This window comes from Camelus bactrianus, chromosome 1, assembly GCF_048773025.1.
Source record: "Camelus bactrianus isolate YW-2024 breed Bactrian camel chromosome 1, ASM4877302v1, whole genome shotgun sequence".
NCBI lineage: Eukaryota > Metazoa > Chordata > Mammalia > Artiodactyla > Camelidae > Camelus > Camelus bactrianus.
In genome coordinates, this window is record NC_133539.1 from 122,336,529 (window position 1) to 122,351,521 (window position 14,993).

The 14,993-nt window shown below is 45.4% G+C and overlaps 1 long non-coding RNA gene across 9 annotated transcripts in view; it reads left to right on the forward strand.

Moving 5' to 3' along the window:
* Nucleotides 1–302: 302 nt before the first annotated feature.
* LOC141573323 (uncharacterized) overlaps nt 303–14,993 on the forward strand; it is a 170,529-nt gene continuing 155,838 nt past the window's right edge. For 4 of the 9 annotated variants that reach the window (XR_012509716.1, XR_012509712.1, XR_012509719.1 and 1 more), the window contains exon 1: nt 524–1,014. This is a non-coding gene — a long non-coding RNA (uncharacterized LOC141573323). Of the gene's footprint in view, nt 1,015–14,993 lie in introns of all 9 variants that reach the window. The other 5 variants (XR_012509714.1, XR_012509715.1, XR_012509717.1 and 2 more) reach the window with 5 other exon arrangements.

Here is a 14,993-nt window from a genome sequence, read left to right on the forward strand (position 1 = left end):
TTTGTCACATTCATATACACCTTGCTTGGTTCCAGGAAAGTATCCATATCATGCTGTACTATGATTAGCTTTCTCATCCATGATCTTGGAATCCTCAGGACAGAAACTATCATTTGTCATCACTTAGTACCATATGGCATTTGACATTTAAACAGAATCAATGTTTAAACAGAAAAAAACCTGGAATAAGATGTTTCCCTCAAGGAGGAGAAATCATGACCTATTTGTTTCCAAGTGACTTAAGGAATGACAAGAACAAAAAGAACCAATAAAGACTGCTAACCATGTTGTGATTATATAAACACAGATTTATTGGCTTCTGTCCTTTTATTATATATGTTATGCTCCTGCACAATTAAACTAATATTGGAGGAACTTTGGGATCAATGAAATATTTAGGTGATTAAGTATGCTTTAACATTACCCGCTATTACCAAAGATATCCGTTTATTCAAAATAAAGGGATTGAAAACAAAAAGGAAAAAAGGCAAAAAGGCGGTGGCTTCTCCACCAGACACTCCCCACCCCCCTACCCCGCCCCGCGGAAGGATTGGGAGGGATCGCGACCTCCCCGCAGACTGTCCTCGCGGCGCCTCCGGCCAGCCGGAGCATCCTCGGCGGAGGGGTCCCCGCCACCGCGGCGACCCGGAACGCCGATTCCGCCGCAGCCTCCCTCCCCGGAGGGCCGGGCCAGAGCCGAGCCGGGCCAGGCCGGGGCGCCAGCCGTAGCCACATGTGCCCGCCCCGCAGCGACGCCCGCCCGAGGCCCGGCCCGAGAGTCCCGAGGGAAGCTTGTCCCCGCTCGCTCGCCGTAGGCCGCGCGCGACCCGCGGGAGCGAAACCAAGTCCTGGAGGTTCAAGTTGCAAGTGGGCGGGGACGCGGATATTGTGGAGTGGGCGTTCCCAACCCTTTCTCGGACTACGAGGCCGCCGCCGGCCGGCGAGCAGCAACCATGTGCTCGCCCCGCGCTCTCCCGCGACGAGCTGGCCCTCCCTTTCCACAGCGCCGGGAAGGTGAGTCGGCGGCCAGCAGCCGGCGGGCGGGCGGGCCGGGCGGGGCGGTGGCGGGGGTGAGGGGCGGTGGCGGGGGTGAGGGGCGCCGGCGGGCGGGCGGGCCGGGCGGGGCGGTGGCGGGGGTGAGGGGCGCCGGCGGGGGTGAGGGGCGCCGGCGCGGGTAGCGGCCACTCGCCGGCCCCCGTCGCCGCGCTGACGTCACTCGCTCGCGTTTACACGTCACCCATGCGCGCCGCGCGCTGCGCCTGGGTAGTGCGGTGGGGTCTCCGGGAACCCGGCGCAGAACTGGTACTTCCCGGGCGACGGGGCCCTGGAAGGCTGTGGACCTTTGTCTTGTCGCCACTTTCCTCCCGGTGGGCGCCTCCTGGCCCCTCGTGCCTGGGCATTCGGAAGTGTGGACCCGGCTCAGGGGTCGGTGACACGCGGCTTGTTTACCGTCGCGGCCCGCCTCCAGAGCCGCAGGGCGGACCCGCTGACCACCTGCTGGTCGTTGTCCTGGGGCCTGGCCCCTGGTTCCCGCCCCCGTTCCTGTGTTCACGGCACAGGAACAGCAAAGAAGACACATTGTTCATACAGAGTCGTGTCACCCTGACGGGTCTGATCCCTGCGCCCCGGGGTTGGACATGAGTAGTCTGAATAACCATTAAGTTGGGAGAGAAAGCGGGCGTGAAAGAACACGTGGGTATGTGCTGATGCACAACTGTCTTAGTGTTTGGTAAAACCATACGTTTACTGGTGAGGTTTCTGTCTTCCCACCGATCTCTGTTCCAACCCTCACTTTACCTCCCCGGCTTCCGACGTATTTTGTCTTTGGAAACGTGTAAGTTCGCCCGTTTTAGAAGGTAATTTTGAAAGAGCTGTTCTGAATATGGAATCTTAGGCAAAAGACTTCTTTAAACTTCTGTTCTGTTGTATGTGATTAAGAAGTGGAAAACAGTCCCGAACTCACAGGGATGTTGGTGATTGGATTAGGTAAAGTGTATAAACGGCTTGACAAACTGCATTATGTAGTACCTAGTAGGCCCCCAATAAATGCATCTTTTTTTCCTTCCTCTTGGAAAGTCAGCGCTTACGATTTAGAATTCAATATCGTCAATACTGTTTTTTCTGATTTTCTTCTGTTTTCACATACATTTCTGTTATATTTGTGGCTTTGTGTTTAAATCCTTTATAGTCAGTATTTTTAAATTCGTCATTCATACTATCAGTTGCTATCTCAATACTATCCTGTGAGTAAGGAGGCTACTGCAATGCTTAGTTAAAAATGAGTGAAAGGCACTCCTGACCACTATTTCAGTCTCCATGAGAACAGTAAAGTGGTAGGAATAGTTGAGTTTCATTTTATGCCTCACAGAAGATAAATACTTGTTCTGAATTTACATGTTTTTCTTTCTACCCTTTATATCTGGGTGGTTTTGGTCTCAACTGTCTACCAAACCGGCTTATGTAAAAGAAAATTAAAGCACAAATAAGTAATGGGGTTGTGATATCTCCATGCAGTTAAACAATTAAAATGAGTCAAGTGGGGATCCTTGCCAGTGGTTGTGATTATATCAGAAAGGAAATGTTCTTTTTTTTTTTTTTCCTTTTCTTCCATGTTCTTGAACTTGAAAATGAGAGCACGTTAAAGGGAGAGAGGGACTTCTGATTTTAAAAGATGGAAGGAATGCTTCTTAGGTTTAGGAAAATCGTTAAGATAAAATGAATATGAATTAAGTTCCACTGTCTTCTGTGTAGATAACGATTGGCAGAATATTACGTTTTTAATTGTTAAAAAATATTAAGAATGTAATAAAGATAGATGTTACCAAACTATGCATTTGTTTTGATAGACATGAAGTTTCATGAAAATGAGGGTGTTAATGGGTTGAATTGTGTCTCCCAAAAGGATGACATTCTAACCACCTGAACTTCAGAATGGGAGCTTATTTGGGAATAAAGTTATGCTGAGTGTAATTAGTTGAGATAAGTTCATACTGGAGTAGGGTAGGCTGTTAATCCCATATAACACAGGGAGGAGGGAGAAGGCAATGAAAGGATGGAGGCAGAGATTGGAGTAGTGCATCTGTAAGCCAAGGAACGCCAAAGATTGCCAGCAAACACCAGTAGGTAGAAGAGGCAAAGAAGAATTCTGGCCAGAGTCTCAGGGAGCATGGCCCTGCCAACGCCTTGATTTTGGACTTATGGGCTCTAGAACTGTGAGACTTAAAATTTCTTTTATTTTTAAGTCACCCAGTTTGTTTAGCACCCCTAGGAAACTAATTCAGAGAGTATTTGTAAAGTAGGCATTGAATAATTTTATCATGATGATGTGTGCTGTTAGTGAGAAAAGGCTACATAAAATCTACCAACCTGATAACTTTATTAGTAAGTTTTCTTCAAGTCATTTATTGGTCTCATTTAGGTTAGCTATGTATACGTGTGGTGTAATCAATCAATGAAATTCACCTCAACTTCTAAAGCCAGCTCGAGTCTACTTCACTGAATTATGTTTCCATAAGTAGGCTTGTGTAACATTTTGACATCAGTTCAAATATTATGGAAAGCACTGAGCCAGTGTAATAGCAGGGTTTGTTTTTTTTTTTAACTTATGAAAGGTATCTAAAGTAGACACTGTTGGCCATTTCTTCCCTTCTTTTTACTTGTTTTTGTCCTGGCCGTGGACTTCAGGATCTGATCCTGGTTAGTCTACACCACCATTTCTCCAAGTGTGCTTCTCTGATCAGCAGCATCAGCTCCCTTTGCTTTATCATCAGGAGACGGAAAACCACACAGGGATTTGACAGGGAAAATTTAATATAAAGAATTATTACTAACCATAATGATTGGATGAATGAGATATTGCCTGTAAGAAGTAAAGAGAACTCGAAAGAATACAAGAGTGGCTGATGTGAGGAGCAGCCCCACTCCTGGGGCTAAGAGGGCACTCAGGGAGAAGCCCCTGTTACTAGCCGTCTATTGCTGTGTAGTAAATGATTCTCCAGCTTAGTAATTTAATAAACATATATGGTCTCACATAGTTTCTCAGGGTCAGGAATCTAGTTGCTATAGCTTAAGGTCCAGTTGGCCGTGATTGGTTGTCCTCAGATTTTGATTTCGTAACCTTGAGGCATTTACAGGTCTGGGTTTTGGTGTGCATAGGTAGGTTGGAAAGGTGTTAGAGCCACCTTAGCTAAATGGTCTCCTTGTTTAACTAACTTCATAATATTCTGCTTTTGGTCCCCCTCTCATTCATGAGAGAGTGACATCAAATTGTGTGTAAGTGCCACCTTCAGTCACCATCGGAGTTAAGTTTCTCTTGTCTCATTGTGAAACTCACAGGCTGTGATGTCAGGTCCGTGGAAGAACTGTTTTTGCTGTTCATCTCGTTCAGTTGTTTGTTTCTCCAAGAGCAGAGAGACCACTTGCTGTGCTGCTGGTGGCCATGAATATGCGTTTAAGACCTTTGAGAGGCTACAGACCACCAGGGAGACTATAATGATGACTGTTAGGAGGATAATTACCCTGAGACTGAAGAATAGTCCTTAGCCAGGGCCCCACCCCCATGAACCAAACCGGTTGGTATCAAATAAATCAAAGAATATACCTGATGGGGCATCAACCTGATTTAGCCGAGTGGCTTACTTGCTGATTTGTTTTTATTTGCTACAATAGCAGAGGTGTTGATGCAGGTGTAGCAGGAGGTATCGCTGGCCTGATTAATGCGGAGATCTCCTGGGGGCCTTTAAGGGCCTCCTTTGATTTCCTCTTCTGACAGCAGAACTGTTAAAAGATAAACTTGGGACATGTTACAGATTTTAAGAGATTTGTGAGCACAAACCGATTTGAATCAGGCCGCGCCAAGCCAGATGTGGTCAGGGGCACTTCTCCAGCGGGAGCCTGGGGAGCAGTGTTGGGGTAGGGGCACCAGCCCTCCGGGCAGTCAAAAGCTTAACTCTGTGTATGTGGGTCTTCTGTACTGAGTCTTCCTTATCCAGGGATTTAGCCAACCAGGAATTGTGTAGTACTGTAGTATTTACTATTGAAAAAGATCCACATAACAAAGGGACCCTCGCAGTTCAAACTCGTGTTATTCAAGGGTCAACCGTGTGGAAGCAAAGTAAGGGCATGATTGATTGGCTGTAGCTTAAAGCCTAGTTGTGGGTCTGTGATTGGTTGTCCTTAGTGTTTCGATTTCCTAACCTTGAGGCATCCACAGGCTTAGATTTTGGTTTGCTTACTTGGGCTGCCAGAGCTTCAGAGCTACCTCCGCCCAGTGGCCTCTGTGAATGAATCTCTTGGTGGGGCTTTGCCAGAGCAGAGAAAGGGTGCACCTTGAAGAGGGATGGCAAGGAGTGAGATATGCCTGGAGAGGGGGCGCGTGAATGACACTGGGGGGTCATGAGGCAGAAAAAGTGGACTGGAGCCAATTTTGAAGGACTTGATGGGTCCTGCAGATTGTAAAACTTTTCCACACAAACATAAAGACTAAGAAAATTTTTACTTGGGATCTATAATTTGGCATAATCTTGAGCTGTTGGAAATGCTCCATTTTATCATTCTTCACTTAATTTTCTATATTTCTGTTTCCAAGTTTAAGCTTTTTCACTTCAAAATTTGTTTAATGTCATAATATGTCCTGGAAACATAAGGAAATATTGCACTTTTCAGTAGCCCAGAGAAATACAATTTTTCTTGCATTCAAAGTGAACTAAAATGGGGCTGAGGGAGGGGATATACCCTACAGCCTTTCTCTTCAGAATGAGATTTGTGGACCAAACACTTCAGCCTTCCCTGAAAGCTTGTTGGAAGGTGCAGCTTCCACCCTACACCCGGGGAACCAGAATCTGCATTTGGTTCTGAAAGGGTCCCCAGGCCAGCGGAGGGTCCATGTGCCCGTTATGTTGGTGAGCACCGCTGACAGCTTGTTGAATTTTCCTGTAATGTGCACTTCACCTGCAGCCAGTTTTCAGTTCCCGGTATGGGGTATGGAAAATATTGACGTGGGAGGATTATGGAGGGGAGACTACAGAATGTTTGTTGTAAATCAGTGTTTCCCATTGCTTGGCAGTGAAGTGTGGTGCGGTTGAGAACTTGGATAGGCCTGGGTTGGATGTCTACTTTTATGCCACTTATTCGCTATAGACTTCGGGCAATGATGGTACCTTCCTGATAGATTATGGCAATTACGTCAGTGTCAGTTAATACATGTAAACACTTAGAACAATACCCATTAACATAGGATAATAGCATTTATCTCATCAGCTTATAGTAAAGGGTTAAATTGAAAAGGTACTTGAAGTTCTTAATATAATATTGGTGTAATATATTGGTTGAAAACATATGGTAATGTAGTTGTGACACAACCCCTTCCTCATTAGGTTGCTAGGGTGTTTGAGTTAGTCTATTTAAAGCACTCAAAACAGTGCCTAATACAATTAGTACCTTGTTACACAGTTACTAACACATGGGTGAGTAGTTGAAGAGGTCAGTTAGTGGTAGCTGTTAGCATTATTATGCATCTATTAGCATTATTATCTATCTTATTTTTTATTATTAGAGTGTAAAATGTGATCATGAAAAATTTCGTAGTTTCTTTCTTTCATGGAATATTAAAATGTTACACATCCTCTCTCCTTAGAGAAGGGCTTATTCTTGTGCCTTTTCCTTCTGAGGAGAATGTAGTCAGACGGGCAGTGTTCGTGTAGGTGTGTTCACAGATTATCAGCAGTTCCCAGATTTCTAAATCCCACACCGCACGCTTTCCTCACTGTCATCATCTCTGCAGTAGGGGCACTAACGCGCCTGGTGGTGAGGGTGAAAAAGGATTATTGGATGTTGGAAAGTCAGCTCAACTGTCTGCCCACAGCTCTGTCAGCTCATCTTCTGTTTTCATTTGGTCCTCAGCGTCATTGAGAATTGTTGTATATCGTGACATGGGTCTACAGAATCACATGCTTATGCTTGAAACCTCAAATAGGAGCTCTGAAGGTTTAATCCATGATTAGTGAGGGCCTACTGTAATTCCTTTTTGTTTCTCTTCCCCACTTAACTTTACTCTTTGAGACAGGAATTTTTTCTTACCTATGCTTGAATTATTATTATTAAAAAGAAAAAAACTTCACACTTGATACCAAGCCAGGACATAGTAGATACTGAGTAAATGTTTGTTGAATGAAGAATAAATGTACTAAAGTAAAAAACTCTTATTGTTTTATTGGAATTATTTTTATATATTATTTAATAGCATCATTTTATTTTTAAAATCTCTTCTGTGTCTAGAATGTTAGGTAGGGTCATGATCTAGGTCCTCTAGACAATATTCTAAACTAACGTAAGACTGTAATGTACCTTATGGGTGTCGCAGGTGAGGCCTGTACTCTGTAGTGCCACCTGGTAGTCTTCTGGGGCCAAAACAGGTTTTGAGCAAATTTTACTTGAATAGAATTGAATATAGCAAACTGAGTTGCCTTCTCAGAAAGTGCTTCTCTTCCATAGATTTTAGCTAATACCATGCAGCAATTGTGTAATCAAAATAAAGCCTAACTTTTCACTGACAGCTTTCCAAAAGTAAGTATAGTTTGACCACAAAGTCCCACTGTCCCTATGCTAACTATAATCATGTGTGCTTTGAGCCTTTGGGTGCAGTTTATTAATATACCATCACTTAGCCATTGTCCTTGGTTCTTTATTGAGATTGTAAACTTTCTTGTAGTTATCATATATATCCCTTAGAGTATACACAGCAGGTTATCAATTCATTTTTAAGATATGAAATAAATACATCAAAATTGGACAGTTGCATGTGTTTAGAATATGTAGTCTAGAATATTTTCTGTTAATAGTATTACTGAGCTTGAAAAAAGGAAAAGAGAACAGACCTGATTATGTAAATATATGTTTTTTTTTAAAAGAATGAACAATTTTCAAACACCTAAGCCAACAGCATTTCCTCGACACACATTTGGTTTAGATAAGCATCCTTCTGTTTCTTGAAAACACTAGTAGTGAAGGTAGGAGTCGCACCACCATCTCATTCTTTACCGTCAACGTGTACAGCGTTTCCCCTTTTCTCCTTCAGTAACTTACTTTGAGGTCTCGATCGGGGTACTTTTGCTTATTCATTTTTGTTTGCAGACAGAGTCTTAGAAAACCAAGCCCACCTTCCTCATATGTGTAAACCATTCTAAAGCATCTTCCCCTGGGAGATCCGAGATTATGGAATGCTGTTTCCTCAGCCTGTGCCCTAGAGGAAAGAGGTCTGTGAAACCTTTCCTGTGAAAGAATTCCTGGCTGGTGTCTTACATGTGCACGTATCCTGGTGTGTGTACTCTGTATCATCACATACACAAAACTTGGGTCTATTTTTTATTCTCTTTAAAAACGTAGGTAAGTTATTATTTAACTTTAGTTTCTTTGTCTGTAACATGGGGATGATAATGCTGTAAGTTATCAGAATTGAATTAGATGAAGTGTCCCAAGTGCCGAAATGTATGAGGAGTGTAATAAATGATTGTATTCATAAGCTCTCATGGTACATTTAAAGTATTCATGCTCAGAAGTTTGACTCTAGAATACAGGTTCAAACCCTTACCTTTTGCTTTAGGAGTTATTTATATGTGCATGTTAAACACCTATTTTGAGAGTTTCTACTCTCTTCAAAGTTCAGATCATGATTTTTTAAGGTTGTTAGTTTTTTTAAAGATTTCTGTGTTTTTATATTTGGCGGTTGTATTTCCTCGAACACAACTTTCATGAAAAGATACGGAAAAACATCAGTATTTGAGAAAGAGAATGATTGCGTATTCCTTACTTTTCAGCCTGGACTGCTTATCTCTTCAGAAAGGACCACACGCTCTTTGTGCGTCGGCACAGAGTGGGGCACCTTCCACGTGCGGACTCCTGACCCTTCTAGAAGCCTCATGTCAGATGCTAGTTTCTCAGTTTCTCAGACTTGTCCAGGGAGACTTCTTTACTCGGCCACACACAGGCCATTCAAAGGGTTAAATAAGAAAGTCGTGTTATTTTCCTGTTGCTACCATAAAAAGTTACTACAAGTTATTGGCTTCAAACAGCCCATTTATTTCCTCACAGTTACGTGAGTCGGGAGCCCGGGTGCAGTGTGGCTGGTCACCTGCTCAGAGGCTCACAGGCCAAAGTCAAGGTGTCGGCAGGGCTGTGCTCCTTTCCGGAGGCTCTGGGGATGAGCCGCTCCAGTCTCAGGTGGACAGGGAACTCAGGGCCCTGGGGCGTAGCAGTGTGGCCCCTGTTTGCTTGCTGCTGTCGACTGGGGCTTCTCTTTGTTCCCAGGGCTGTCTGACTCCTTGTCAGGCTTCCACGTGGCCCTGCAGCCACATGAGAGCTGGCGTCTCACACTGCAGAGCTCTCTGCCAGCACCTTCGGCCACATCCTTTGGCTCCAGGCAGAGGAAGGACTCATGTGGATAGATTGGCCCCACTTGAATGCCCCAGGACACTCCCTACTTTAAAGTCTGTGACACGTTTCAGATTCCAGGGATTAGGGCGTGGACATCTCTCGAGGCTCTTCTGCCTCCCCTGAAAGTCCTCAGCATGGTGGTTAGAAGCGTGGAGTCGAGCTGGTTGCCTGGGTACCACTCGTGGTTTGTATCATTTTGGGCCAGTCTGTGCACCTCATGTTTGTCATCTGTAAGATGGGGATAATACTTGTACCTTGGCCATGGGGTTGTTTGATGACAGTGACAATGCCTGGTGGGAGGACACCCACAGACTTGGACAGGGCATGTGTGTCCCCGTCGTGGAGCTCAGGGGACAGTTGTCCACACACAGACAGCTGTGCCGAGCAGACTCGGAAGCATGTTCCTGCTTGAACAAAGTTCCATGGCCTTTTACCCCACTGAGGGCTCCTAGTCCAGGAGACGTCTCTTAGGTCCCACGAAAGCCCCTTTCCAGGCTCACAGTGGTGGTTAATGCCCTTCCGTCTCCTCTTCACCCTTCTGAGCGCCCTGCCTACACACTTGTCTGCCTCCAGGAGCAAGAGTTTGAGAACAAACCAGGAAGATTTCCCAAATGCCTTCTGCAAGGGTGAATCAAAGCCCGTTTTCCAAGATACACCATATTCCCAGCAGCTCCAGGCTGTAGACATGTCTGAAGTGTGTATGTACAGACACCTTTCCCTGCATATTTCAGATTACACATGGCTCTTCAGGCATTTACGATGTGACGTCATAATTATGTTTATGTTTGTCCCATTAGACCGGGAACTGTCGAGGGTGGGGACCCAATCTTAATTCAGCTTTTGTCCCAATAACAGTGCCTGGCACGTGGAGAGCAAGAATTATTTATTTTTCAGAAGAATAATAAAATAATGTAATGTTAGACTGAAACTTTGCTAATGATCCACATTCTTTTTCCTCAAGTATTTCTGTAGTGTATTCATACTGTGTGATTGAGTGAAAGCTATAAACCTTTCCAAAATCTAAAGGTAAACTGTAAACAGAATCAAGCAAAGATTTTCACAGTAAGTGCTTAGCATGTGGAGGCCCAGGGACTTTGGAATTACACGGTCCAGTCACAGCTCCAACAGCTGTCTCTGTTATGTGACCTTGAGCTAGCCTCAGGTTTCTCACCTAAAAATCAGAGAATCATTCGGTGATGTGAAGATTAATTGAGATACTGTGTAGAGCACTTAGTGCCAGGCATATAAATGCTCAATAATTATTCTCTTTATAATAATACCATTGTTAAATAAGATGAACCAGTTAAAATTTCTTCAAATACAATTACAGCATGATAAATTTTCTTCTTTGTTCGTAAGACTTTGATTCCAATATACGCAAATTAGAAGTCTCTTTTATGAGAGAGAGTTAGAAAATTGGGAACTAGAAAAGATACTGTAAAGCAAAGGTAAAGAAGTTATTTTTACAGTGAAATTTTGTCAAGTATGAAAAGGAATTAGAGCAAGTTATCATAAGCCTTAGAACTATACTCCAGTAGCATTTATGAGGAATAAAGCATATGCTTTGCAATAAAGTAATCCGGCCGGAGCTGAATCTGTACATAAATGTGCGTTAGGCCTGCATTCAGCTACAGTAAACAGAAGAGTCAATTTGGGAATATCTTAGTTGGATTGTTTTTCCCATAGAACAAGAAGTCTAGAAGTAGGCAGCTGTTGGCATTGATTTCAACCAAATCAGGGTTGAAATAATTGCAATTTGTGCACTTATGTTGGTTTTTCTCATATTTTTTGTGTTGTAAGAGGGCTGCTGCAGTTCCAGATTTCTTGTCCAATTTACACCAGGATGAAGGGAGAAAAAAGAAGGGCATGCCAGCTGCATCTTTCTCTTTTATCAGGAAACATGAGAACCTTCCAAGAGCCCCTAGAGGACTCGCACTTGTGTCTGGTTGGTCAGAACTGTGTAGTGCCTGCCGCTGGTCATAAGGGAGTGGGGGAAAGCAAGAGCTCTCCTGGGGCTGGATGCGTTGCTGCTGTGAACACAACCAGGATTCTGATCCTACGGAAGTAGAGTTAGGGGAGTAGACACCAGCTGGGTTCTACCTTATGGGTTCCATCACATCAGGTTATAAAGAGGTCGTACTCCAGTGTTTCTTCTTCCCATGAAAATTATTCTGCATCTCTGATTCATGGGAGAATCCAAAGAGCAAGACACCGGAGGCTTAAATTGCTAACTTGGAGTGAAAAAGTTGTGTAACAGTTGGATGGGGAATCAGACAACTAGGCACATTTATTAACAGCAGTACGTACTAGTTCTTCTGATCCATGAACGCAAAGTATCTTTGCATTTGTTTGTGTCTTCAGTTTCTTTCATCTGAGTCTTACAGTTTTCAGCATACAGGTCTTTCACCTCCCTGGTAAAATGTCTCCCTAAGTATTTTGCTGTTTTTGATGCTGTTGTCATGGGATCGTTTTATTTCTTTTTTCAGATAGTTTATTGTTAATGTATAGAAACACACCTGATTTCTATATGTTGACTTTATATCCTGCAACGTTACTGAATGTCATTGGTTAGTGGTGTCGGTTTTGTGTTTGAGTCTTCAGGGTTTTCTGCATGTAAGATCATGTCTGGGGGCCAGGCGCGCTGACCTGGAGCGCGTGTCCCGGGCGGTGACGCCGGCGGCGGGCTCCACGTGTGCGGCCGAGGGGCGCCTGATCCGGCCAGCGGGCGGCGCGCGGGGGAGACTGGAGCGGCGCGGGGTCAGGGGGCGGCGCGCTGTGCGAGACCCCCGCGTGGACATGGAAACGTGAGAGCAGGCGACTCCTGCTCCTTGTCTTCAGGGGGCGCCTTCCTCGCGCTCACCCGGGAAGTCCCGCGCTCCGCCGCCGCCTGGGCGTGTGGGAGCCGCGCCGGGCGGGGGTCCCGGAAGGTCGCGGTGTCGCCCCTCTTCCTCCTGCGCGTCCTTCGGGGCCCGGGGGAGGGGTCGGGACGGGCTGGGGGACAGCGGCACGTGGGCGCGCGGGGCGGGGGGCGCTGAACCCCGCGGCGACGGTTGCTGCGGATCCCGTGTCGGAATGAGAGTCCCCGGGCGCCCGCAGGGCCAGGCCCTCCCCCCCCCCCCCCCGCCGCTCGCGCCCTTACGGCCTCACCTCCGGGAGCCTGGGGACCCTTCCCCCTGTGTGGGTCACACAGCCTTTCACAGGGCCGCACACTTTAAATTGGCCTCCCCATCTAAGACAGTGGCTGTATTGATTTCCTTTTTCCCACCTGCAAGGGGGGCGGCATCAGTGAGTAGACGGCAGCAGCTGACCCTTTAAAGGGATTACTGCTGAGAATCGGAATTGATCACTTCAACCTGGAAAGGTTTCTGGGCAGGGCCCAGGCTTAGAGCGGGACTGACACTTGGTGTTTGCGCAGACGCTGGGACCCAGAAATGATGGGGACCCTTCCTTCAGGAATTGGATGACACCTGGGGTGCGCGTTTCTGCCCTACACTTGGAGTTTTGCAAGGACTGCTTAGTTTTGTGTATTTGACCCTACACCTTTAGGTGTGTGGTTCATCCTTATGGTAAGAGCTCTGCATTCTTCAGCTCAAAGTCCGAGTGAGTCACTTGAGCCTTTGAGTTTCTCTCTTCCTCACCCTTTTACTTCTCTCAGTTTTCTTGGAGACAGTACTGGTTAAGTCTCTGGTTCTGTGTGTCCATTTCACACAGTGACGTCTTCTGGCGGTGGTAGCACAGAGAAACGGAGGGAAGCCAGCCTTGTGTACAGTTGCTTCAGGCTTGGGCCTATTGTCCTGTTGACGTTCTTTTTCTTCTGGTAGTGGTTACAAGTCTTCTTTTAAGTTAGTTTATATGAAATAATGTTTTCTGGCACCAGATCAGTCCATCGAGAGCAGTAGCTTGTTAGATCTGACAGCAAGCAGTGGAGGAAAGCTAGCAGATCATACTTGCCTGGATTCAAGTGCCTCCTGTGTGTCAAGCTCAGTGCGTAGACATATTTCAGTGCCCCTAGCAATCCAGTGGGGAGGGGAGAGTATGGTCCCCACTTTACAGATGAGGAAACTGAGGCTTCTGGAGGCCAGGCTGCTTGCCCCAGACTGCTGAGTAGTGGAGAGGCAGAGCTTGGCTTGTGTCTTCCCTGCAGGGCAGCAGAGCCCAAGAATGCTCCTGTTTGCAGGTCCAGTGTATGAGTATTTCCTGAGGGCTCCTAAAACACAGAGCCATTTACTTGTCCAGGCTCCAGTGCACCTCTGCTTGGAGTTGGGGGATGACCTGGTGACACCATTTCTAGCCCTGCTATGTCCTCAGAGAGCAGAGTTATAACAGCTGGCTTTTAAGAACCAAGCCACAAGGTCACTCCTTTGGTTTCCTTCCATAGCCTGCAACTCAGAAAACAATGTCCCTTTTCTGGGAAGCAGTGTAGATTGGGTGTTTTGAGAGTGATTTGCTAGACCCTCTTCTTACATACTCTCCTCCACCCTTCGTCTTTCATCCAGTTTCTTCCCTAAAATTCTGAAGCTGGTTTTTACAGAGGATTGCTTCTCATCTGGGATGTGGTGTAGAGAATGGGATGGCTCCTGTATCAATGATTTGGATACATTGTTATTTCTATTCAGATGACATCATTTTTTTAAAATGCCAAGTCATCTGTGTTAATGCAGTATTATTTGGCAGATCCTACAATCTTACATTTTGATAGTGAGGAAAGAAGTAAGGCTGCTCTTGGTAGAAAAAATCCTGGAAGGATTTGTACCAACATGTCAACAAAAAAAAATCTTTGGATTAGGGTTAGCAGTAGGGTTTTGTTTGTTTGTTTATTTGTTTTTGTGTTTTGGTTAAGCTTTTTGGTATCTCTATTTTCTGATTTTTTAAAAGTTAAGGAATATTGTTTATTTCAGTAATAAAACACATTTTAAAGACTCCAATTCTCAGTTCTTCAGTAATTCTCACTTGTTTTGCATCATTTATTTTGTGAATTTCTACTGTTGCAAGTAGTGATTTCTGGATTGATTTAGTCAATAGATACCAGTGTGCGTACTGTGCCTCCAGTGCTCAGCGGCGTTTGCTGTGAGATTAGTGGGAGAGAAGTCATAACTAATCTCATAAACTTGGGGAAACTTACAAGCGCCAAGGAGAGAGGGACCCTGTGACCTGGTGAGCAAGACTTGAGGGGGGGCCTTCAGCTGGGATCAGAGGATGTGTAGGAGCTAAATAGGTAAAAGAGAAAAAGAGTTTTTCAGGCAGAGAGAGTGCTTGGGACTGAAGGAAGATCAGTGTGTTTGAAGCAGAGAGAGACAAACAGGCAGTCACTCCCCAGGGCTGAGGGGGTCTGGAATTTACCTTGAGAGCAGTGGAACCCCATTGAAGAGGATAAAGCAGGGGCTGGTGCAGTGAGGGTGTGCTGAGGCTCATAGTTAGGACCTCGTGGCCCTTGGATACCAGAGGACTGAAAGATGCACCTGAAGGAGGTGAGTGGGGAAGGAGCGAAGCCATTCTGAAATGTTGGCATTTTTTTCTGGTGTTTTGTTCTCTTGAGAAAAAATCAAGAATGACCCGCAAGGTCT